The sequence below is a fragment of the Enoplosus armatus genome, chromosome 5 (assembly GCF_043641665.1).
Source record: "Enoplosus armatus isolate fEnoArm2 chromosome 5, fEnoArm2.hap1, whole genome shotgun sequence".
Lineage (NCBI taxonomy): Eukaryota > Metazoa > Chordata > Actinopteri > Centrarchiformes > Enoplosidae > Enoplosus > Enoplosus armatus.
In genome coordinates, this window is record NC_092184.1 from 12,810,904 (window position 1) to 12,834,754 (window position 23,851).

At 41.9% G+C, this 23,851-nt stretch overlaps 1 protein-coding gene across 1 annotated transcript in view; it reads left to right on the forward strand.

Moving 5' to 3' along the window:
• schip1 (schwannomin interacting protein 1) overlaps positions 1-23,851 on the forward strand; it is a 197,249-nt gene that overhangs the window by 80,324 nt on the left and 93,074 nt on the right. The window lies entirely within an intron of this gene.

The following is a 23,851-nucleotide window of genomic DNA, read 5'->3' on the forward strand; positions in this document are numbered from 1 at the left end:
AGGGAGCAAGGAGAGTTAAGTGCCCGACTCGCTGCTTCTTGCTTTTACTTTTGATGATGATTACTGCAGAGCGTGGTTTTAATGCAGCCGCATCGGAAACAGTTGATTCGATTTACTAAGTTGACCTTTTGCTTATTGAGAGACGATCGAGTATGAATGTCGTATCAGCAATGCCCTGCCGCAAATACACAGTACAGTGCAGATCCACAATCCAAAGGAGGACACTGAACCTTGCTTTTTGTCTTTTTGAATGAAATGTGTAGCATCGACAATTGAAAACTGTCAATTACCAAAAGTTAGCATTGAAAGCTTTAAGTCTTGTTTACATATTCTTTGATCAGATATTTTCTGATTTAAGTCATAACGCTGCCAGTGATATTCCATTTTATTTCCACAAAGCTTGTGTTAAGACAACACTGCTGTGTTAAAAAGGATTTGTGTAACGAAACAAAAAAAAATTCAAACGACAACCAGCCTTGCTTGTGGTTTGATCACAACCTGCTTGTGTTTGCCATGCAGGAGGTTGATTATCACAGTGGGTAGTGGTGGGAAAAGTGTTCAGATCCTTTCCATAAGTAAAAGCAGTAATCCCTTCATGAAAACAATACTAGTAAAGGTCCTGCATTAAAAATCCTCCTTAACAAAAAGTACTGCAGTAATGGCCCATGTCATGTGTTATATTTTAAAGTATTTGGTTATTATTACTAATGCACACATTTTTATATTGTAGTTATTATCAAAAGGTAGAGCTAATCCTTTTACATAGTTTGGTGGTTTCATCGATAACATTGCATCATATTTTATAAACTCATCATAGGTTTAGTATGTAATATTTTAATCTACAAAGTAACTTGTAACTACAGTATAGCTGTCAAAGAAATGTAGTGGAGTAAAGGTATTTCTCTCTGAGATGTATGTAGTGGCATGGAGGAATAAAGTAGCATAAAATGGAAATTCCCAAGTCAAAATTGTACATGTGTACTTAAGTAAATGTCGTTGGTTACTTTCCAATAATTACGAGTACAAACGGGGGAACATTTGTCATTCATACTCATAAGCCCACCATCCTCTAGAGTGCCAGGCCTTTAGGCAACTGCTTATCCAATACACTATAGTCATTGTTTTTTGGCATGAGGACGGTGTCTGTGCAATTGTCTAAATAGTCTTTTACTTAACTGACATTTGATGTGACGAGGTGTGACAGATGCAGTGCAGAGTTCTCTGAGTTAGCATATTAGTGAATCAGTGCAGTTTCATTTAGTACCCAGTCTTCAGAGGGACTCTGGAAAACACAACTCTGTCAGCTTACTTGCCAAGCCAAGAACTTCCACTCCTCTATCACGCTGATGATGACAACACATTAACTTAAATGCATTAACACGAAGAAAAATGTAAAGACAGAGCTGGGAAATCAATCAGACAGTAAATGGAATGAGTTTGTTTGTTTATTTGTTTGGAAGAAAGAGAGAGACAGATGATAGAGTAAACAGCCAATTATGGATGAATGTATGTACAGAAGAGAGAATAAGAAATGGAGTCAAGTTGATCGATAGATGAGAGAATGTCTGCTCCAATCATTCATAGTGAATGTTAACACGGAGACAAATACCCTGTTTCACAGATAAATTGTTTTGTTTTGCACCCCCCACCCCATACACACACACACACACACACACACACAATTATACACGCAGTAAGCATTTTAAAATCAAAGCCATAATCTGTTGCCTGTGATGTTTTACAGTGAGACATTGCTTTGTACATGTGCACAAGTACACACACGCATACACGATGCAGCTTTAAGCAAAGCTTTCAAAATCGAAACCTTGTGCTGCCTTGTGTGTGATGTTCTTTGCATATACAAAAGCTCCAGTCATTTCTAAGCTCTAGTATGAACTCAGTCGGACCCCCACAAGCCATTTACTCACTCAGCAGGGGGGCCAAGGTATTCATTCCCTATTCTTGTGGCATTTGTGACTGCAATCATCTTTCGCTTGTATCGTTTCTGTGTAATTCAGACAAGAAATAAGGAATTTAGAGTCGGTCTGTTAAGTCTATCAAACAGTTAAACCACCACCGTCACCTCTGGCTTTCAACTCTGCACCGATGTGTCTAGGTGTCAAAGCCTAACAGCTGCCGCCATGATAAGTGCACTGATGTGGACTGTGCTGTTGAAATTATGTCATAGTTGTTCTTAGCCCCCACTGAGCATTACTATGAGTGTCCCATGTCAACCAGCCTTGTTGTAAGGTCCTCTGCCCTCAATATGTTAGTCTTGTCAACAGTCACATATACTGTAGGCACAGCCTTCCTTTACTCTCCCGGCCCATTATGTGAAGTGATATTCCCTGGAAAATAAAAACTAAAAAGCTTTTCTAAACTGAAAAATGTCATCTAGGGGCGGAAAATTATTTTCTGATTTTTCTATCTCCTCAGCCAAAGAAAACCAATTTCTTTTTTATTGTCATATTTCCAGCAAATGAATTGAGGTTTTCTTCTATAGCGGTGAAAAAGTTCTAATCCTTATTGCTACAGGCAGAAAAATAATTGAGTCAGAGAGGTCAACACACACACATAAAGGCACACAAAGTAGCTTTTTTGACACATGTTCATCTACACAGACCAGCACACAAACACATACCTCAATAAATATACACATACTCATTCAAATACATAAATATACACATACGCATGTACACATGTTTACTAATACATGCGCGCACACAAGTATTTTTCTAATATGACAGGGCTACAACTAACAATTGCTGATTTCTTCTTTTTTTTGATTAATCAGTTAGGCTCTGAAATGTCAGGAAATATTAAAGAAGACTAAGAGTCTACAGTCAAGCTAGTGGCTCTGTGATCCTGTACTTGGGTACAGTGGTGCTTTGAGCTAAATGCTAACATTGGCATGCTAACACACTCACAATGACTATGTTAACATGCTAATGTTAAGCAGGTAATGTTTAACATGCTCACCATCTCAGTTTAGCATGTTAGCATGTTAACATTTGCTAATCAGAACTAAACACCAAATGCAGCTGAGGCTGACAGGGATGTCATTAGTTTTGCAGGTTTTTGGTCATAAACCAAGGTTTTGGACAGATTGAAATTTTGACCAGATGATGGTGCTAGATGAAAAGTCTGGGGATCACCAAAGTCATTAGGATTCATCCTTTGGGGATCACGAATGTCTTAAAAATGTCATGCCAATCCACTCAATAGTTGTTGAGATATTTCAGTCTGGACCAACAGACATTGCCATCCCTAGAGCCACGCCGCCATCACAATTTCCCATTAACCAAAATATTCCTTGTTTTGTCCGAACAACAGTTCAACAATTGAAGATGGTTTATAGTGACATAAATCAGAGGGAAGGAGCACAGTTTCACATTTGTGAAGCTGGAACCAGTAAGAGTGTAAGAACTTTGCTTGATAAATGACGATTAATAGGTTATCAAAATTGTTGATTTAATTTTCTGTGAATTAATTAATACAAATACACCCATATTATACACCAAGCTAAAAATAAAAAATACTGTTAATGATGTATTGTAGGATACCACACGTTGGAGTGTCTTATGAAAACACGCCATGCTTTATGAGCACAGGGAGTACCAGAGCATCAACGTGCTCTCTGGAGCAGACATAAACATTGCTAAGGTCTTACTGAGTAATATGTGTGTGCAGACGAGAATAATCATCCAGTGGTGGCCCCCAGCTGACTGTGGTGACGGGGGAAATCAAGCTGAACAGCACCCAGCAGGGACCCTTCCATTCCATTAGCTAAAGTACAGGTAGATCAGCCCTGCCTGCCTGACTCCCATTGTCACGTCTACAGATGTGTGTTCGTCCATGTTTGCAGGCAGCTGTGTGTGTGTGTGTGTGTGTGTGTGTGTGTGTGTGTGTGTGTGTGTGTGTGTGTGTGTGTGTGTGTGTGTGTTTGCATGCTTGTTTTGATGCCTGTGCAGTGTGAACACAGGGACAGCTATGGTCACGCTATGCTGCCTGCATACACCTACCTGATATGCAGCCATTAATCATTGAGCCAGCCCTATAAATACCTCCTAAAGGGATTTCTCTTGTGAGCGTGCGTGGCTGTAATCAAGCAAAAGAAGTAGCCCTTTGGTCCTCTCTCTCTGTCTTTTCTTCTTCCTCTTTCTTTCTTTTTTGTAGAGGAGAAATTAAGGCTGTTGAAGCTTTCACCCATATGTGTCCTTGCTTCATCTCTCGATGAACACTCCCTCAGACCTAAAGAAAAATACTTTGATTGAAGGTGACAGCAGCCAATAGTCATGGATTTTCCCTCTTTGTTTGTAAGCGTGTGTGTGTGTGTGTGTGTGTGTGTGTGTGTGTGTGTGTGTGTGTGTGTGTGTGTGTGTGTGTGCGCGCGCGCGCATGTCTTTTAAAGTGTGTGTTTGCATGCATGTCTGCCTGTGCTGGTCCATATGCTTGAATGCGGTTGGTCCATCTGTCAGCCAGGTTTCAGTCTTTAGGATCATATCCAAATCACACCAAGCTGAACCTCTCATCTCTCATTTAGCCTGATGGACATCCGCTCGGGGAACCACAAAGGGGAGACACGTCCCGCTCTGTCTGTCCTTCTCACTCACTCTCTCTGTTTGTTTGAGCGTGCATGACGATACGTGGCTGTTCCCGAACGGCTGAAGGGCACTGAGTGTAAAACTGTATTTTCTCTTCATTAAGATGAATACAATATTTCATTATAAACCATGGTTATCAAAATTGAGCAGATAACAAGTTATTCCAGTTTAGCCTGATTGGTACCATCCAGTGTCATTAATGCTGGGTTTGCCTATACCACTCAGCTCATGTTCCATGACTGTATGGTACAACATTTAACAAGCTGTGGGCGTAATTACACAAAGATTATTAGAGAAAGAATAGGTCGCCTGTACATCTTCTGGAATGGCAGCAGTAATAAAACAGTTTAGGGAATTACCAGCATTGAACTGCATTCAAAATGTACCTGGTTTTAAGCCTGACATTTGTAACAGTATAATAGAAACGGGTCATTTTAATTTCCAGCCTTAAAGTTTTCAAAATTGAGTGGAAATCTGTTTTTATACTCCGTTTTCATCCTGTGGATCAGAGTGAATTGTGCCATCTAGCAAAGTTTCTGCAAGCATAAAAGATCAGTCTTAAAGGACTTGCTCGATATTCTAGGACATACACTTGATCGCATTTTTGTTAAGAGTTACCGTAGATGAGAGGATTGTTACCACTCTCATATCTGTCCGTCACATATGTGAAGCTTCAGCCAGGTGACGGTAAGCTTAGCTTAGCATAAATACTGGGAACAGGGGGAAACAGCTAGCCTTGGCAAGGAATAGTCCCACACATAGCCCCCTGTAAAACCACAAAGTGTCATTTTTACAGTTTAGTTTTTGTATGGATTAAATAAACCAGATATTACATGTTAATTAGTGAGGTGCTGCTAGGTGGATTGTATTACCCTTGGACAGAGCCGGGCTAGTTTCCCCCCGTTTCCATGCTAAGCTATGCCAACCGTCTGCTGGCCCCAGCTTTATATTTAATAGACAGACATAAGAGTGGTATCAATCTTCTCTTCTAACTCTTGGAAAGCAAGAGAATAAGCCTATTTTTCCCAAACGTCTGTTGTATTTCCTACAACTATTCCTTTAAGGCCACATTCGCCCAGTGTTTGCCCATGGTGGGAACTGTTGGGTCTCTGTAAATAATATTATGAAGAGTACGGTCTCAACCTGCTCTATATGTAAAGTGTCATGAGATAACTTATGATGTGATGTGGCGCTATATAAATAAAAATTGCATTCAATTAAGATGCTTTTAAGAAATGGGGTGCAGATCAATTCGATTTAGTTCAGTAGCAAGAATACCTGGTAAGAACATAGCTATACGCAAACTGTCACCTGTCCGACATTACCTCATCTGAAAACAGAAATCGGTAGAATCCCCTTCAGTCCATTCACAGCCACCTCCGTGTATCATTCCGCCCATATCAGAGATAGCACAAAGCAAGACAATAGCTGCAGGCTGATCTGACATCAGCATAATTCATAAAGCTCTGCAGGCATATCAGTGTCAGGCATATGCCAATGCTGTTTAATTACTACACAGAGATAATCCACAGGTAATTACTTCTTTTTATTAATTTCCATTTTTAATGTCCCCATATCCATTCATTTACTTTGTCGCAGCTGCTGGGGGGCTGTGGAGGAAGGCATTATGTATTTTGGGAGGAATAATTTCAAATTTAGTCTTTTCCCATTGCATGGAGAGGAGCCATTAGACTGATGAAAATAATATGGTAATTTGGCAAAACTTCAAAACTTCCAATATATTCTATATCCAGCTGCAATATTATTGCCTTGAGCAATTATGTATCAACACTTCATACAGCCAAGTCTTGGTTCCACATAATAAGCTCCATGGTGTATTTCTATGCTTCTTCTTTTCCTTTATCTTCTAATACCTCAGTCTGTCTGTTCCATGTTGAAAGACGTTTGTCCAGCTGGTTGGTCAAGAAGTGTCTGCGGTGATATCTCGGGATTGGACCTTCTCATTCTTTAGCAGCGGCCCATTATTATTAAGTATTTTCTTTTATCAATGTTTTTTTTCCTGCCAGCACACATAGAGAAAAGAATACAGTGAGTAAGGATAGACAGAAATGTGTGTTGAGCAAAAACAGACTAGAAAACTGTGACAGAAGACAAGATCACAGCGGACCAGTACAAAACTGTGAAAAGTGAAGGAACATGAAGACAACAAAGTAATGAAAGAGAGAAAAGGTTGTGGAGAAGAGGGTGGGGGGCAGGATCATTATGTTTCACCACAGAGTACCTTCCTCGGACATCATTCTCCCTCTTCCAATTAAGCCCTCCAAAAACAGATCTCTGCAGACGGGAGGGAGGCACTCAGCTAAGACCCTAAATGTCTCCCACTGGTCCAGTTTCCCTGGATAAGCAGTGGATCAGTGCAACTGCAGCACTGCTGTGTCTGAGAGACTGGGACCTGCTTTGTCAAGTTGAGGAAGCTCCAGCTGTTCTGTTGCTTTATGGAAGTGAGGACGCATCCTGAACCCGAATAAAATGAGCTCGCCTGGAGAGAACAAGAGTTTGTGGATTTATGGCCGGCACTTTCAGCACAAGCCAAATGGTTTTGTGATGTAATCAGGCCTCACATCACAAGAGACACAGGTCCTCCATGTCCTTTTGTCTGTCACACACTCGCACATACAGTACACATAAAGATATCCACAGAGACCTATTTGCCTCAGGTGCACACATAGACACACACTCTCAGCACAGTTTATCTCCCTTATCTTCTTCCTCCAATTAAGCATGTGCACTTCCTCTTTACATCTACAAATCAATACAGAACATGGGTGTCTACAAAATATATAACTATACAATACAAACCAACACACACCGGCCATGTATTTTTTCTTCAGGGCATCAAACATTTCCTTGTCTTGCATCATAATAAATTCTCTCAAGGTGTGCAGGGAGACTCAACCGTGACTTGGCTCTTTGTTGATGACTCATCCTAATCATTCCCACTGCCCAACCATTTTTTTTTCTCTTTCATCTCCAAGCTGTTCCCATAAATCAGCAGGTCTGCATTTACATAATATCCTAATCATTGGCTCTCAGCAGGATATTTAAAACTTTCCTTCATTGTCCTGAAACCTCAAAATGAATTCTAATGCAGTTGGATTTGATAAACGGAGATGCAGTTGATTTGAGTTTCCTCAATGTGCTGAGCTCTACTGCCTGAGAAATGGGAGTGTACTCTGAGTGTGTGTGTGTGTGTGTGTGTGTGTGTGTGTGTGTGTGTGTGTGTGTGAGAGAGGCAGAGACGGTGCTCACATCAAGCAACTCTGCGATATGTGTGTGGAAACAGTGAGATTGTTGCTAGGATGCACATCTCTCTCAGAAGAAGATGAAATCTGGATGACGGCACAGCAGCAATCAATTAATCCTCCATGAAGTCAGGACAGAGACATACGCACTCACACACACACACACACACACACACACACGTGTTGCAGCGCGCGCACACACAGATATATAGCAGTGAGGTAGCACTATTTCAGACTGTCCTTTGTGCAGTAAGGTACCCGAGAGTTGATACAAGTATTAAACAGTTTCTATTTATACCTGACCTTTACTACTGAAAGCTTCTCGGGGTGTGTGTGTGTGTGCAATATGTGTGTATGTTCATTCATATACAGAGGCATCATCAAGCTAGAAAAACTGCATCTATCAAACGTTGGACTGCAGGAGCGAACACCCACACACTAACACAATTAGCGCAGAGTTTATGCAGTAAGTTATTGGCCTTATTGAACCACCTAACAGAATGAATCTAAAAGCCAGACAGCTCTAGTGGCTTATGAATAATGATTTCTTAGCTAGGTAATTTGATTTATCATTGCATACTTTTAGCTGGAGTCCACTTTTTCTTCATTGGTGAATTGATTCCCAAGGTTGAGAGACAACAGGGTGATAGTACTCTGGGGTTTGTTTGAACTCTTTTTTCTTTATTAACCACTATGTGAGTGGGAGAGATTGAAAGAGGCAGAGAGAGAGAGAAAGAGCCTGGCATAAACGTAAGATAGGATCTGTCAATATCACAGCAGCACTAATTATTTTCATAGCAAATGATGTGATGGCACAGTGCTTTGTCTCCTTTACTCCTCTGTCCCTCTCAGCTTCATGCCATTTAATACCTTGCCCACAGTGTATTACAGTAACTCAGCAGCCATTCTTCTTCATCAGTAGATTGACTATGCCTTTTCCCCACATGAAACATCAGTCTGGCCAGTGATCTGGTTGCAGCTTTTAGGAGTTTATGACAGCTAGGGAAGCCTTGTCAAAGAAATAGGATGGTGTAATTCTTTTGACAAGCACAGACAGACGCAGTACAACCAAAGCACACAGGTTTTGTATCCATATGCAATGGGGAACAGAAGCATGCATAGTGTATTTTGGGACTGATTCCATGGAGGTGTATGTATACATTGGCAGAGAGCATAAGATAAACAGTGAATATAAGAAGAGCTTGTTCACCAGCATATCCTCCCAAGAGTATGGGTTCCTTTATACATGACAGAAATATCAAAGGCCTGTTTGATCTCACCGCCGGCTTTTCACCCTCCGAAACAAATCGACACGGTTCAGGGCTTTTTTTTTTCTTCTGAATAGCTGCTTGTTGGAGTTTTGATGATGAAATGTTGCAGTCTGTTCAATCCCTCATGCTCTTTCTCAGCTCCTCCCTTTGGTGTTCCTCCTTTTACCAGTTCTCTCTCTCCCTCTCAAGTCTGGCTCACTTCTTCTTCATGGTTCAAGATCTCACCTCATGTGCATGTACGGCTATTTGCATCTGGATGTGCTTCAGGCTGGCAGTTTGTGTATGGAAGAAAAAGGCAGAGGTATGGGAGAGAAGGGAAGAGCACTGTGGAAACAGATAAAAGTAATGATGGAGTGAAATGGAGAGCAATATGCCAGCTTAGTTAGTTCTAAATGCTTGCCATCACAGCCCCATCCAATCTTATTGCCACACACTCCCACTGTTACAGGCTCTTAACAGTTCCGTCTGGTCCAAGTTACTCTCAGTGTGCTTAATGTCCACCAATTAGGCCCAGGCTCATTTTGGACTGAGCATGTCTGATTATTTGTCATTTGTCCCATCAGAGCTGTGTTACTGGACTCATAACTGCTACTTAATTGGCAAGGAGACAGAACACTGGGTCTGCATGGGTGCTTAGGCTGGCTACTGACTGATGATGATGGCTAGTGTGGGACTGAGAAAGCCTATCTGTGGGGTAATGGAGACTGAATGGATGGTGCCCTGCAGATGTCTTGTTTTCTATTTAGCCCACATAAGCCCTTGCGTCTAGACTGGAGGTGCCTATTAGAGGTGTGCCAAGTACATGGTGGTATCTGCACTCCATGATTAAACTTAAAAATGGCAGCCATAGTGCGTTGCATGAAACTGGAGAGTCAGTATATTTTTGGACAGGACAGACAGAGAGCAACTCGCCAGACAGATAAATGAACACAAATCTTCTGTAAAAAGGGCAGTAGAAGAGTAAAGACTAGAGAAGTGGGCATGTAGCCATTTTAATTCCTTGTGGACCAAACTGGGTGAGGAAACACTTCCACAGCAAACCTGCACTAAGGTGCCCTTTAGCAAGGCACTTAAAGGTACCCTGTGGAGTTTTCTTGTAAGCAAACATAGTTATGTTGATTCAGTGTTTCTCACCAAAAATGCATTATGTGTGTCTTTGAGATCTAACAAATATGCTTAGGAGTTATATAAGGATAAGTCTGGTGATACTCTATATTTTTGTTGTTGGCAACAAATCCCATGAAAAGACCTGTCTGTGAATACAAAGCCTGATATATCTTATTTCTCTGTGCCGGAGGTCTTTGGCACAGAGAATTGTTGCCAAAGGCTACTAAAACACATCATTGAACAACACTTTTTTAGATATACTGTATGTCTTAAATGGGCCACTGAGAGGCTGGGGAAGTATTGAAAGATGGACTAATGTAATGCCTTTTCAAAGCTTAGCATGTTACTGCCATCAGCTGTCAATTAGAGAAATGGCAGGAAATCGAGGGATGTCATACAGCCCCCTTTCATTCGATAGACACGGCCAATCTCGGAGGTAAATGCTTCTTCTTCTTCTTTGTGTTCCTCCTCTGCAGTCAGCAACAGTGTGTATAGTGTCACCCATATGCTTGTGTGCATACATGTGCGTCCTCATCCGCTTGAGTAAAGTATTAAATATGAACAAAATGGGGATCTGTTCATCAATTCACTGCTCCCAGTGGACTTCCTCATTGGCCAACAGTGGATAGATGTAGTTGCCTTGGGTGTGAATATGTGTGAGTGTATGAATGTGATGTGCAATGTCAGAAAAGAAGATAAGTGCTCAGCCCACTTTCCCTGGGTAAATAATGGTTTAAAATAAACAGAGAGCCAGTGTTTTGTCGATTGGGACAGATGGACAACACCTCAGCAGATAAGACAGCAAAATGCAAACAGATAAACAGTCAGGCTGATAAGACCCATTGGATCAAGCTGTGAATAACTGGATTTGGCTCAACGGACAAGTGGAAGGAGCAGAGGCAGTGGAAGGAAGAGCTGATATGGTGTGGAAATAAAGGACAACAGAGGGGGGCTTGGCTGTTTCCAGAAATAGAAAAAATAGCCAATATGTCCCCGACTGCACGTTGGAAGACGACAGGATAAGAGTGTGAGAAAAGAGGAAAGCAACGGCGGAGAACAAGGGGTCATAACTGCTACAGCTTGTATGAAGTCAGACTGAATCTGTTAATTTCACACCTCGCTTCCATGTCCACTCTCTCCTCCTCGGCTTCTTCATCTTACAAGTCCTATTTTATTAAGGAACACGAACATATTCTCCGGTCCACTTGCCCATGTACTGTAACCATAACAACCAGGGTCGTGATCAATGTTCTGATATTACACTTGTGCATTGTTTGTGCCCTATTTGACTAGAGACCATTGTTTCATCCTTTCCCCTGTCTTTTTTCTCCCCTATTTGAAATGTCCAGCTCCCATTCACTGCAGTCCTTCTTTCTGCTAAAGCTGGAAGATGTGAAAAGCCTTGGGTCTTTTTACCCATAGTAGGACACCTCCAACCAAGATGAATTATCACTCTTTGTGTTTTGAACCATGATGGTTTTATAGTTGCACATAATGCGCATGTGCATGGCCTGCACTATTGGAAGCGAGCGGAACCAGGAAGAATGAATCTCAGAGAGTGGTATGCAGTTCTTCTAATACATCCATGGCCCTCACCAGGCTAACTCAAAGGTATTGCAGAGCTGTGATACAGTATGTGCTGTATACATATATATATATATTCAGTGCTTAACAAATTTATTAGACCACCACCCAGTGTAAGGTGTTTGCCACCGCTGCCCTAAAATAACAGTATTGCTGATTACCAAAATATTTTATGTTTCTGTAATGGTTAATCCACCAGTATGTGCAAGCCAAGCTCTTTAATCAAAATGATATCTTTAATGCTAAAATATAATTATTGTTGTTATACATGAATTCTCAAATTTACTGTTTTACAAAAAAGCAGAAAAAAATAGTAAAGCATATTATTATTTTTTGATTGAGATGCCAAATTACAGTTATTTACTTGCATTCTGAACAGAAAAATTTGTTTTGTGGTTGCAAGAATGCAAGCTGTTATCAGGGCCAAAGGAGGTCATACAAAATATTAAGATTTTTGGTTAATATATGTGAATAAGGACTAGTTTTTTTTAGTTAGTTAGTTTTTTTAGTTTAGTTGTTCCAGTTTGTTATTTGCCTAATAAATAACAATACAATTTTTAGTGTGAAACAAGTTTTTGACAGATTTCTAAAATATTTGTGTTTTCTCATTTTTATGACAGGTGGTCTCATAAATTTGTTAAGCACTGTATATATATATGTTGAAAAAAAGACAGTGAGTTGCTCAGTGTGGAGTGGACTTTTGAGCTTGGATTCTCTTCACCATACAAATAAAAAAATAACTTGTCATTCCCTCTTCCTCTACAGCAATACAAAGCACATGCACTTTAACAGTTTTCTCCATCAACTATGCATCAATTCTCTGTTTTCCTGCATCTCTTAATGTGGAATTAATTTACCGGCGTCTGACATTTCCACAACTTTGGCCTTTGGTCATTTGGGACATTAGCTGATGATATTATTAACTGGATATTGAGTTTTTGTATTTAGTCTCCACCTGAAAAAACATAAAACTTATCTTAAAACAATTGTATGTAAATATATATTGTGAGTGAAACTGAGAGAGAAAGGGAACTATGCACAGGAGTGACAATGTGGTTGTCTCTGTGTGTGTCACATCATGGGTTATGACTTCATTGATAGTGTTAGCTCTGTGACTGTGACCCAGCCCATGCTGGAACTATTAGAAGACTCTTTGTGTGTATGTGCTTGTATGTGTGCCGTCAATGGAGATTCTTGCCATTGTGTATTCACCCACTGCCATGGGACCAAAAGAGGCGCTGAAAAGGGAGAGACTGGAATTCAGAAAGCAGAGGGAAAAAAATGGAAATAGATAAGAGGCATAGGCGACCAAAGAAAAGACACACACATGGAGTAAAGGAAAGTTGTCCGAGTAATACCAAAGCCACTCTTGCGGAACTAAAAAGCCAAAAGGTCAGCTTGTCTGTTCAAGAGAAGCATTCCTCAGGGCTCCACAGCTTGATCTTTTACCCACCTTGTTTTCAGCTCCTGTTTTAAACCACCTGTGTTTTCCCGCTGCTTTCCATCCCTCCCAGGCAGCAGCTGGTTTGGGATGGAGACACCTGTACTATCCTTGTGATAACCTCAAAGGGGGCAATAAAGGACAATAGGAGGATTTTACAGTATAAGGGGATTTTTCAGTGGATGCAAGGGGGTTAAACCCATATTGTATACAAGAACAGGAACATGTCTTTTTGCTCTCATGTCCTTAAACTTTCTCCTCTCCTCTCCTCGGGGAGAGTAACCTCCGCCAGACGGACAGCAGACTGGATGCTACATATCTTTTTTTTATTTTTTCTCCCATTCCCTCACTCTCTCCCTCGTTCTCTCTGTGCCTCCCTGTTCACTGGTGATGTCATTGATGCAGAGATAAATATGTTGCTTTAAAGACCGACTCACTGCTGAGGGACAGTCCGCAGTGCAGAGAGGTAGAGGAGGGAGACAGAGGGAGGCTTAGCAGAATGAAGCAGTGTGAGATAGACAGACGGACACAGCAACTTAGTTTCCACCTAGCTCCGCTCTAATGGCGCATACCTGCTGTGATGCATAACGGACAAGTAAAGAGTGGGTGAGTGGCAGAGGGAGAAGGGGAGATAGCGTTCTGTCAGTTCATGTTTTAAATATGCCTCACTGCTCAGTCACAAATCAATGGGCTAAGCCCTACTGAAATCAACAGAAGGGATTCTGGGGTAGAGATTTAAATAATGATCTACAGCATTTACACATACACACACACACTCAAATACATGCACAACCACGCCCCTCCTGCACACAGGCATTCATAAAGCAAAACTTCAGCAAACACACAGAGAAAGAGCTGGCTGGGTTTGGGCACGTGCAGATGTCTTGCAGTAGAGGTGATTTATAGCCCACCAGCTCATCCCAAGATGAATTCTCCCATGAATCATTGCACCTGCAGTGGTGATGGCAGAAAGGGCTGTGTCACTAGCTGCTCCCTTTGTTTGGCCCTGTATGACTTTGTTTAGTAGAATTTGTTTTGTCTATTCTGTTCGTGTCCTCTCTCTAAAGTAGATTCTATACATACAACTTGTCTTTGTTTTTCTTTCTGACATGGCTGGTGGTTGATGAAGATGTGGAGTGGATAAAGGACGAGACCGCAAGCTCTGTGGATGTTTCACTGCTGAAACACTAGTCGTCAATGTCCTCCACATCTTCCGTTGCACTTCTGTCAATGCTGCTTTGAAAGTCATGTTGTGTGAGTTCAGGGTTGATTTCATTTCATTTAGGTTAACAACACAGTGGTGCACGCGTGTTTCTGGCTGCCAGTATGTTGAAGTTCATACAGCCAAGTGAGAGTGCAAACCATATCCATCCTCTCTGCCTCCTATTTGCTGTGTTGTCAGCTGCTGTGTCCTCATCCTCGGTGTGTGTGTAAGTGCTGAGTTGCGTTAGTTTAAGCCCAGATAGACCACAGGCCTGCACACATATTTGTTTAGAAAAACGCAGACGCAGCTCAGCTTGAACACTCTTGTCAGAGTTCGTAGGGAGTGGGAGGCTGAGGAATTTGCTGAAGGATTTTCTGCCTCTCTGTCTTTAATCACGATGCTAATTAAAGTTTACTGGCTAATTGTGGCTGGGGTAGTGTTTCTGTATGCTGCCTACTTCTTTGTGCTAGTGCCGGGCTAATTACAGAGCTAATGGTCTATTGGTCTGCTCTGCTGTGGACACAACTCTAATGCATGAACAGTAAAGTGATGGATTACAGTCCGTGTTCATCAGTCCTGGTCCCGCTGGAGCTTCCCTGGAGGTTCAGACTTTCGCTCCGACCCAGCGATGAAACTGGAGCACAGAAATTCATCTTGTCAGTCTGCCACAGCAGTCAGTAGTTGTCACGCCAGCTCGTAAGACTTCTTATCCACCTGTAGTATTATACACAGTTAATCCAAAGACACACATGTGCTTGCACATGACAAAAGAAAAAAGGTTACAACACTGACAGCTGGTACTGACAGGCTGATACCTTGAGGCTGGTGCTAGGTGTGTGTATGTTAGTGCATTCGTTAGCCATAACAATGATTAACAGGGTTAATTGGGAACAGTGAGGCTCTGATTATGCTGCGGGATGACAAGGAGCCGCTGGAAAGCTGTCAGAGAGCTGTCGGAGCGTCGCGCTCTACCTAGACATCATGCCTGACTTCTGTCCTTGCGAATCCCAGCAGATTGAGTCAGGGCGACACGCAGCTCTTCAAACGAAGATTGTTTCTGTGTGTCTTTGATTTAACAGTCGTCTATATCACCTTGTGTGCGGAGAGATCTGAAATGATGGCGGTAGCAAGGTTTTCAACCGGCATTCCTGAGAAACGAGATCACAAAACTTCCTTTGAAAACCTTTCATTCAATACATACAGTCCCGTATTTTGAAGAACTGATCTGGCCTGTGTCTTGGATGTGGAATTCATGCAAAAGTCTGAGGCTATTCAGTTTGTTCCACACAAAAGCACAGGGACGGCACTCTCAGAAGGCAAGCCTATTATAAACACGGCTTTCTTTGAATGCTCCACTGTGTGTGTGTGTGTGTGTGTGTGTGTGTGTGTGTGTGTGTGTGTGTGTGTGTCAGCGTGCTCGTGTCCTTTTCCTTTGTAATCGGATCGCTGTGATGTCTTGACTGTTTGTCAGACGAACCAAAGCCCTCTGTAGGCAACAAATGATAAACACAAGGGTAAAGAGAAAGAGAGAGAGAGAGAGAGAGAGAGAGAGAGAGAGAGAGAGAGAGAGAGAGACCTATTTGAATTAGGGGTTCCTCTTTCTTCACTGCAAGCTTTGAAGCTCGGGAGAAGCCCGCTGATCGGATCAAGGATGTTGTAAGAAATGGGATAAAGGAGGGGAGGGGAGGGGTGAGATTTTCCTCTCTCTGGGAATATGGGGATGTTCGGAGATTCCTTCGCTTGTGCACGCTGACAGCGACACTAAGCTTGTCATTATGATACTACTGCATGTGTACGCGCATGTACGTGTGTGTTCAGGGCTGATACTTGTATCGCATACTGTCAGAGCTCTCCTGATATTGGCAAACGTTAGACAGACCCTCACACACATGCACACGCACGCTGAGGCATGCACATTTCTAATAGCAAATCATGTTTGAGTCCTCATCCACCGCATCAGATCCTTGATTGAATTAGATCAGCATGTCTTGGCCTTAAGAGGATTTCTCCACATGCATTTTGTATGAGACTGTAATCGGCACTGTTACTATCACTGCTGCTATTCAAGGAAGAGGATTATTAGTGCAGATTACATGCAACTATTTAAATGATTCCTCAAAAAAAAACATCATATACTACCCACAGTGTGAGCATACATTGCCTCAAGAGGGATAGAAATGATAAAACAGCAAAAGAAAAGTAGAGAAGAAAGCACTATGCTTAGTATTTGGCATCTTCCCTCCTAGTTCTCATAAAAGATGTGAGATTTTTCTTGTAACTTTAGCCCAGTTACCCTCTTTATGCTGACCCCAATCCTTTTCGGTATGTGTCTCCACTTTAACATCCACCGTTAACTACGTGTCTGTGCCCTTACTGCAGTGCCCTGCCTCGCCCCGCTGTCTGAGGTATTGATCAGGACAGCCTCAAGCTCTCTGCATTGTAGTTCCCTGGAGCCCAGATGCTCTACACAGCTCTGTGCACGGGCTAGAAGTGTGTGCTGAACTGACTCATTTGTTACATCCTTGACTATTGACCAAAAATTTGTATACATACATGCTGCTGGTGATATGAGTACACTTACCAGTGTAAATGTACTCGCACAAATCATCTTTTATTGAAACTTTTGTCAGCCTCTTTTTCTTTTATCTTTTATCCGGGTGTCTGTCTTTAATTCTCTGGTTAGACTACAAGAGCAGAAGCGAGTTTATCTCCCTCTCCCGCTCCCTCTCTCCCGTCTGATCCCCGCGGTGAGTGTGTACCTGCCTCATGTCTCGCTGTGTGCCTTGAACTGTGCTTTGGAGTAATTATCTGGAGAGGCAGAGAAATGAGAGGGAACACCTGACCTTTAAGTCTTTATCAGCCCGCAGGCCTGGAGGGGACGACACAAACACACTCACACACACACACACACACACACACAAATACACATGAACATCTTGCACAAATGCAATTCAGATCTGTCTGGCATGCAATTGAGATAAGCACACACTCATGCAAATAGTGCCAAAAAACAATAATGAGACACACAAAAAGAAGTCTGTCTCGAATGAGCTCACACACACACACACACACACACACACACACACAGAGTCATTTTCTCTTGGAAACAAATGGCCGTGTGTACAGTGGTGACAGGCCATCTCTGTGAGGGATTTGGTCACATCAGCCAGGCGCATATGGCAGGCCTTAATTACACTTGCCCACAGACACACATAATTGATCATGTAATCAATTAATTAATGTCCCCCCCCCCCCCCACGCCTGGTTAGTGGCCCATGAAGCCCATTTGCTTTTACAGGTCATTAAAATGATGAAGGGCTAGAAGCAAGGTTATAAAAGAATATAGTCATGGATAAGTAATGGCAACAATAAGGTAGAAAATAAGGAAGGTGAGAGGAGGGTGTGTGTACAGTATGAGTGTGTGTGTGTGTGTGTGTGTGTGTGTGTGTGTGTGTGTGTGTGTGTGTCTGTGTGTTTGAAAAAATGCCTGGAGATGATTATCTATTTCTTTCAAAATAGGAAGCACACACATGCACACAATAAAACTGTGACAATCACGTCTACTCCCTCTGCACAGCTGTCTACAACTTTAAGGACTAATTGTCTACTTCTACTGCACATGGCCTATTTCTCCCTCCGTCCCACTTGTTTCTTCTCCTCCCTCCCTCTCACCCTTTTACATTTTCTTACTCTCAATAACTAGCTCTGCTCGATTTGTCAGTTTGCCACCACTTCTCATTCACACAGCACCCATCTCACACACACACACACACACACAAGTCAGAGGCAGGTGTGTGAATGTGTTGACAAATGAAAATTAATGAGGAAGAAAGTTCTCTTTTTTTCTTTGCAATCAAAAAAAATCTATCTGATTATTGTTCTCAGGCTTTGTAGTGGTGAAATGAGCTTGGCAGTCGTTCAGGAGGATGAAGCACTGGAGAAGGAGAGAGAGAGATGTAAGAAACTCACTTTTTTCCTTTCACAGGGATTTCACCAAACCATCCCATGTGTCAGGTTCCCTGAGGGGGATGGAGGAGAGGGAGGGGGGGGGGGGGTTGCCTGCCTATACCTGTCTATCTTGTTTTCAGGTTACTCAACACTGGCTGCAGAGAGCAGAGGAGGCTGAAGCAGTGATTTAACACATGACTGCTGTCTCACTTCATCAGTGTCATCTCCCACACCACTCCACCCCGTATACCCACAATCCCATCTCCTATTGCTTCATCATCCACTCAAGAGCCCTGACTTGTAGAGATGCTTGTACAGTATGTTTCTCTCCAGCTCCCTTAAAGGCTCAAACCTGAAAACACGATTTTACATTTCATGATTTTCAACAGCAAAGTTAATATACAAAAACACTGAAAATGCTCGACAGTCAAGTGTTGCTTAATGTAGTTGATCAATTTAATCATCAGTGATTGATTAGTGATCTACTTAAAGGGTTTCCGTTTGTCTGCCACAGTGTCTTTTTTTTATATTACCACTCAGGGCGCCAAAGTAGAGATTTCCAAATTCGACACATAGTTTTGACAGAAAGTTCATTCCTCACCTTGCAAACAGTAGTTGAAAAAACAAGGTTTCTCACCACAAGGTCCATTTAATAGCTGCTGTGGAGCTTTCAATCATATCCCATGAACTTCATCAGCAGATGGAGTTTGCACAGTTGTCATGGAATTGTAGATTGTATTGTAGATTTTTCTGAGCAATTTAAGGAGTTCTTGTTGACGTTGGCTTAAAAGTTGATACATAAAGTTCATTCTTAACCTGGGAAACAGTTTGCAAAACAATCTCACCACAGGGTCCATTCAATGGCTGTTCTTGAGCTTTCGATCGTATCCCACTGGGCAAACTCCTGAAGAAAATTGATGCAATCGAAAGCTCTAAGACAGCAAAGGGCCGTGTGGTGAGATTGTTTTGTCAACTCAACACAGATTGGCTTTAAGGAGTAACAATATATTGCCTTGTCAACCTGTCTCCACCTCCTGCACAAATCTGAAAATCAACCCAAGTGGGGTGAGTAGGGTGACGAGTATCAGGGTTGCAATGCATCCATTCTACATGCGCTGAGCCATCCATAGTTCAGTATTGAATTAATGTGGATTGAAAAGATGGCTATACGTGTATTTGCATGCATTGAAATTAGCTGAATTTCATTAACAAGCATGCTGATATCTTAAAATGTTTTGTAGAATTGTAAGTATTAACCATACAATCAAAGTCAGAATCATTTGAAGCTGAGCAGTGCATTGGTATGACAAAGACACTATCATTATTCAATTTGTTCTGTTGTCCAGAATCTTATACATTTCATAGTCTTTGCTGCTACAATGACCCAGTTTCTCTAGGGGGATCATTAAACTTTCATTTTATCTTAACTGCTCCAGGAGCAAAACCTCAAGGCTCTCCTGATCTCACTCCTGAGCACACTGCAGCCACATTCAGCCACCATGGCTGAAAAGTACTTCCATAGTGTGCTACATTAACATCCCTGTCAGTGGAGACAGATGACAGCCAAGACTGGGAAAGAAAAGAAGGGAAAGAGAGCAAGAGATAGGGGAGACATTATAACTAGCAACAGTGCTGAATGACTGATGACCCATCAACTCACCGCGAATAAGTCAAACAGAGAGGAAGTTCGGGTTAACGGGTGCATGGAGGGTTATTTGCACATTTGAGTGCTTGGGCCAATAATAAACACACAGGCACAGAGATCCACAGAGTGCTCCGCCTGCCTTCTGCATGGCTGTTGTCACATTGATTCATGGCAGTCCGTCCTGCTTACATACAGTCGATTTGTAATAACATTATCTGCGGGCTAAAGAAATATGTCATCCACCATTTGTATAGACTGGTTAAATGTGAGCGCGTGTGTGTTTGTTTTACACACCTGAAAGACAAAGTTAATTGCCACTCGGAGGCCTCAGGGCTTTTGAGAAAGCTGGAATATGTAAGACATTGTGAGCAGGAAAAAGAGCAAGAAAGAATCAGTTACAAGATGTGGATCCTGGCAGGTATGGACAAGAGAGCATGTGTCAACTAAAGCTCACGTGACCTTAATTATGGAGAGGAGAGAAGCAAAACAGAGAATCTTTGCCACAACATGAGACGATGTCTTGCATATTAAGATAAAGTGCCTGAAGAAGAAGAAAAGAACAAGAGAAAAGAGAGACAATAAGACTTTGAGGGGATAAGAGTTGTGTAGAGCTGAAACAAGAGAGATAGTGGATATGAAACAAAAGACAATAAAGATATTAAGGCTGACCAAAGCGAATATTACCCATTGAGATCAATGATGCCATTAAAGCCTCTAGCAGAGACTGGCCAGCACTGCACATGACAAGTATTGACCAGCAGTACAGCTCCAATTTGGACATTAGACAGATATTGGACATTATGTAAAGCACAAAATGATGAGAACATATTGCGCTTTTATGATGAAAAGCCTACACATCAAACACACATACACAAGTAAATGAGGTGAGAGATTATGAGTATAATCAATCAGCATGCCTTTCCACTTTATGAGCATGTGTGTGTTCGTGTGTGATGACAGAGGTGTTGCTGCTGCCCTCTGACGTTTGGATGGAAACTCTGCTAATCACAGTGTGAAACTAATAAAGTCGTCACTATATGAATCAGTGGGTGTGTGTGTTTGCGTGTGTTAGTCCTTACAAGACGAGAATTTCATGCACTGCTGTTCAAGATAGGGGCAAGAGGGCAGCGGTCTGCGTTAGAGCGGAGGGGTGGAGGAAATGAATTAGGAGGATGGGATTCATGCCGTAATTCATGCAAACGCTTGTCACCCCTCCACACCTCATCCTCCACCGCTTCCTTTACACTGTTCTCTCATTTCAGAGCCCAGTGGACACAGTGTTTGGCTCATTGCACAAAAGGAACAGTTGTCATTTTAACAGTAAGCAATAATACTTGTTACTCCCTGGGTGCAGTCATTTTGGTTTTTGATTTTATGATGAGTGTTACTCCATATGTATTTGCACCTGCTTTAAACAGTCATGCTATTTGCTTGTACTTTCAAGACTTTGAAACAGCAGCATTATACTGTGTTATATGTTATATATGTTTAGCCAGTATTTTTATTATTTTGAAATGTGTTGACTTCATTATGTGATGGAATATTCTGGTATATTATCTACGTAGAGTACCAGGTGTAATCAGTTTTTAAAATCTCCGCCCTGTTGTAACAACAATATATACAGTAACCACGCAACTTAAAAACACTTCTACTACACAGTGCTTTTTCTCTTTACTCTACCTAAGAATGTCTTAAGGACATTTCATTTCAAGATGTTTTCATCTTCAAAAGCTCCTTAAGGTTTCTGGAATTTACTGCATGTTAAACTGATTGAGCACTTAGCCTCTGCATTCATTTTCTTTCTTGCTCGTGTCATTTTGCTAAAGTGGGTGCTTCAGTAGGGTGACATTGTGTGTCACTGTACCTGCACTGGAAAGATTTTACAACTGAGAATAGTGTTCATTTAATCCTCATTAAATCAAGGTACCTTGAATATATCCACCTGGAGAAAAGAAGCGTTCACATCACGGAGAGCTCATTGTTATGCGCAGCAAATAAGAGGGCATTTTCTTCCTTTCAATTAAAAACTAATTAGCAACTAATTATAACGACAATGACTCAGGGACTGGGAGTTGATTATTTGTTTTTGTTAAACCTCAAGATGATATTTAGAAGGGTTAATAATGTAACAACTTTACACGTACACCAGTTGTCATTGGGAAACGTGTTTCTGTAACACATTACAACTCTGCTATGATAAATAAATACATGCACTGTCATTTTAGCCACTTTCATTTACACACACCTATACTGCACAACTAACACATCTATCCTTCTTCACACACTAGTAAGCCTCCCACCTACACACACACAGTGAGGCTGTGCTGAAAGACAGACGGACACCTCTCTGTCCACCCTTGACCAAATGACAGGCAGCGCTGTCATCCGTGAGAGGGGTGTCTTTCTTTCAGAGTTGGGTTCTATAAATCACTCAGCCGCGGGACGCCTCCTCGTTCCCCTGACACAAACACATCTGACAATCAATTCATCATGATAGAGTCTGGATACGATGGGGTGGGGGCATCACCAAAGTTGCTGCTCGTTGACAGTTTGCAGAGTGACTTTTGGCGTCCTCGCAAGCCCACCCTCAGTGTAAACAGATGAGAATTAATGCTGGTTCTGTGTTTTTTCTCCGCTGTACATCTAAAGCTGTGTGCAGTGTAGACAGTGTCATTTTACATGGCTTCACACTTACATTGCTAATCTGCTGTCTGGCTGTCCGTCATTACTGTGAGTGAGTGACGTGGGTCATTGCATAACAGGTACATATGATTAATTATAAACCATCTACTTGCAAAGGAAGGACATTAGGCTGTAACTACATAGGCTGTTAGTGGTGGAGTATCAAACACGCATGAACAAAATCACACAATCCAACATAACACTCCTCCGGTAATAGGCAGAGCCGCTCTAGGCCTTGAGTGGCCTTGGGAGCCTAGTTAAAGGCTTCAGGGAAAGGTTTGTATGTAAATGGGTCTATTTGCAGCAAGGGCAGGGTCAGAGGGGCCTCGTGCTGTTTAACATTACCAGCAGCAACCACCATGAGTCAAGATGTCAATGCTCCACCACTCTCTAATGACCTGTAGGGAGACCATTAAAAGTCTGGCACATGTGTATGTATGTGTGGTTGAGGAGGGAGGGCTTTATGTGTAATTTATGATGTGTGTTTTTACCGGTGTCTCTCTGTGTATACATACACTGCATTGATGTATCCATGTATCTATGTATGTAGTTGTTTTTGCTTGTTTTCTGTCCATTTCCCATCTATAAAAGTGTCAGTGTGTAAGTCTTTATGTTTATGTCTTCTCTCTATATGCCCACATGCATGTTACTGTGTCCGTGTGTTGGTTATCATCGACGGAGCGCGGTATTTAATGAGGGAGATGGGAGGAAAATAAATATAGTGCCTCTGAAAATGATTTCATCTCATCCTTTTATTGCCTCTCATTTCCATCCATTTATTGTGTGGGAGAGAGTGTATGGAAGCACAGAGAGGGAGACAATTTGAATCATTACACCCCAGTGTCAACATTAGTTTGTCTTCTTTTATTCCTCTGTTTCGGCTTTATTCATTCCTCTCACCACAGCTGTGCACTGTGCACAGCTCTGTTTTTAACATTAGGACACGTGCAGTGAAACAGTTATGCAGTTCACAGAAAATATGTGTTTCTGGTGAAAAAAATGAGTAAAGTGCTCACAAACGTTCTGCGTATATATTCCTGCGGAAGAGATGGTGTTTACAGCACATCGCCTTCCTCTTTGTTTACCTTCTCTAAAGTAGCGA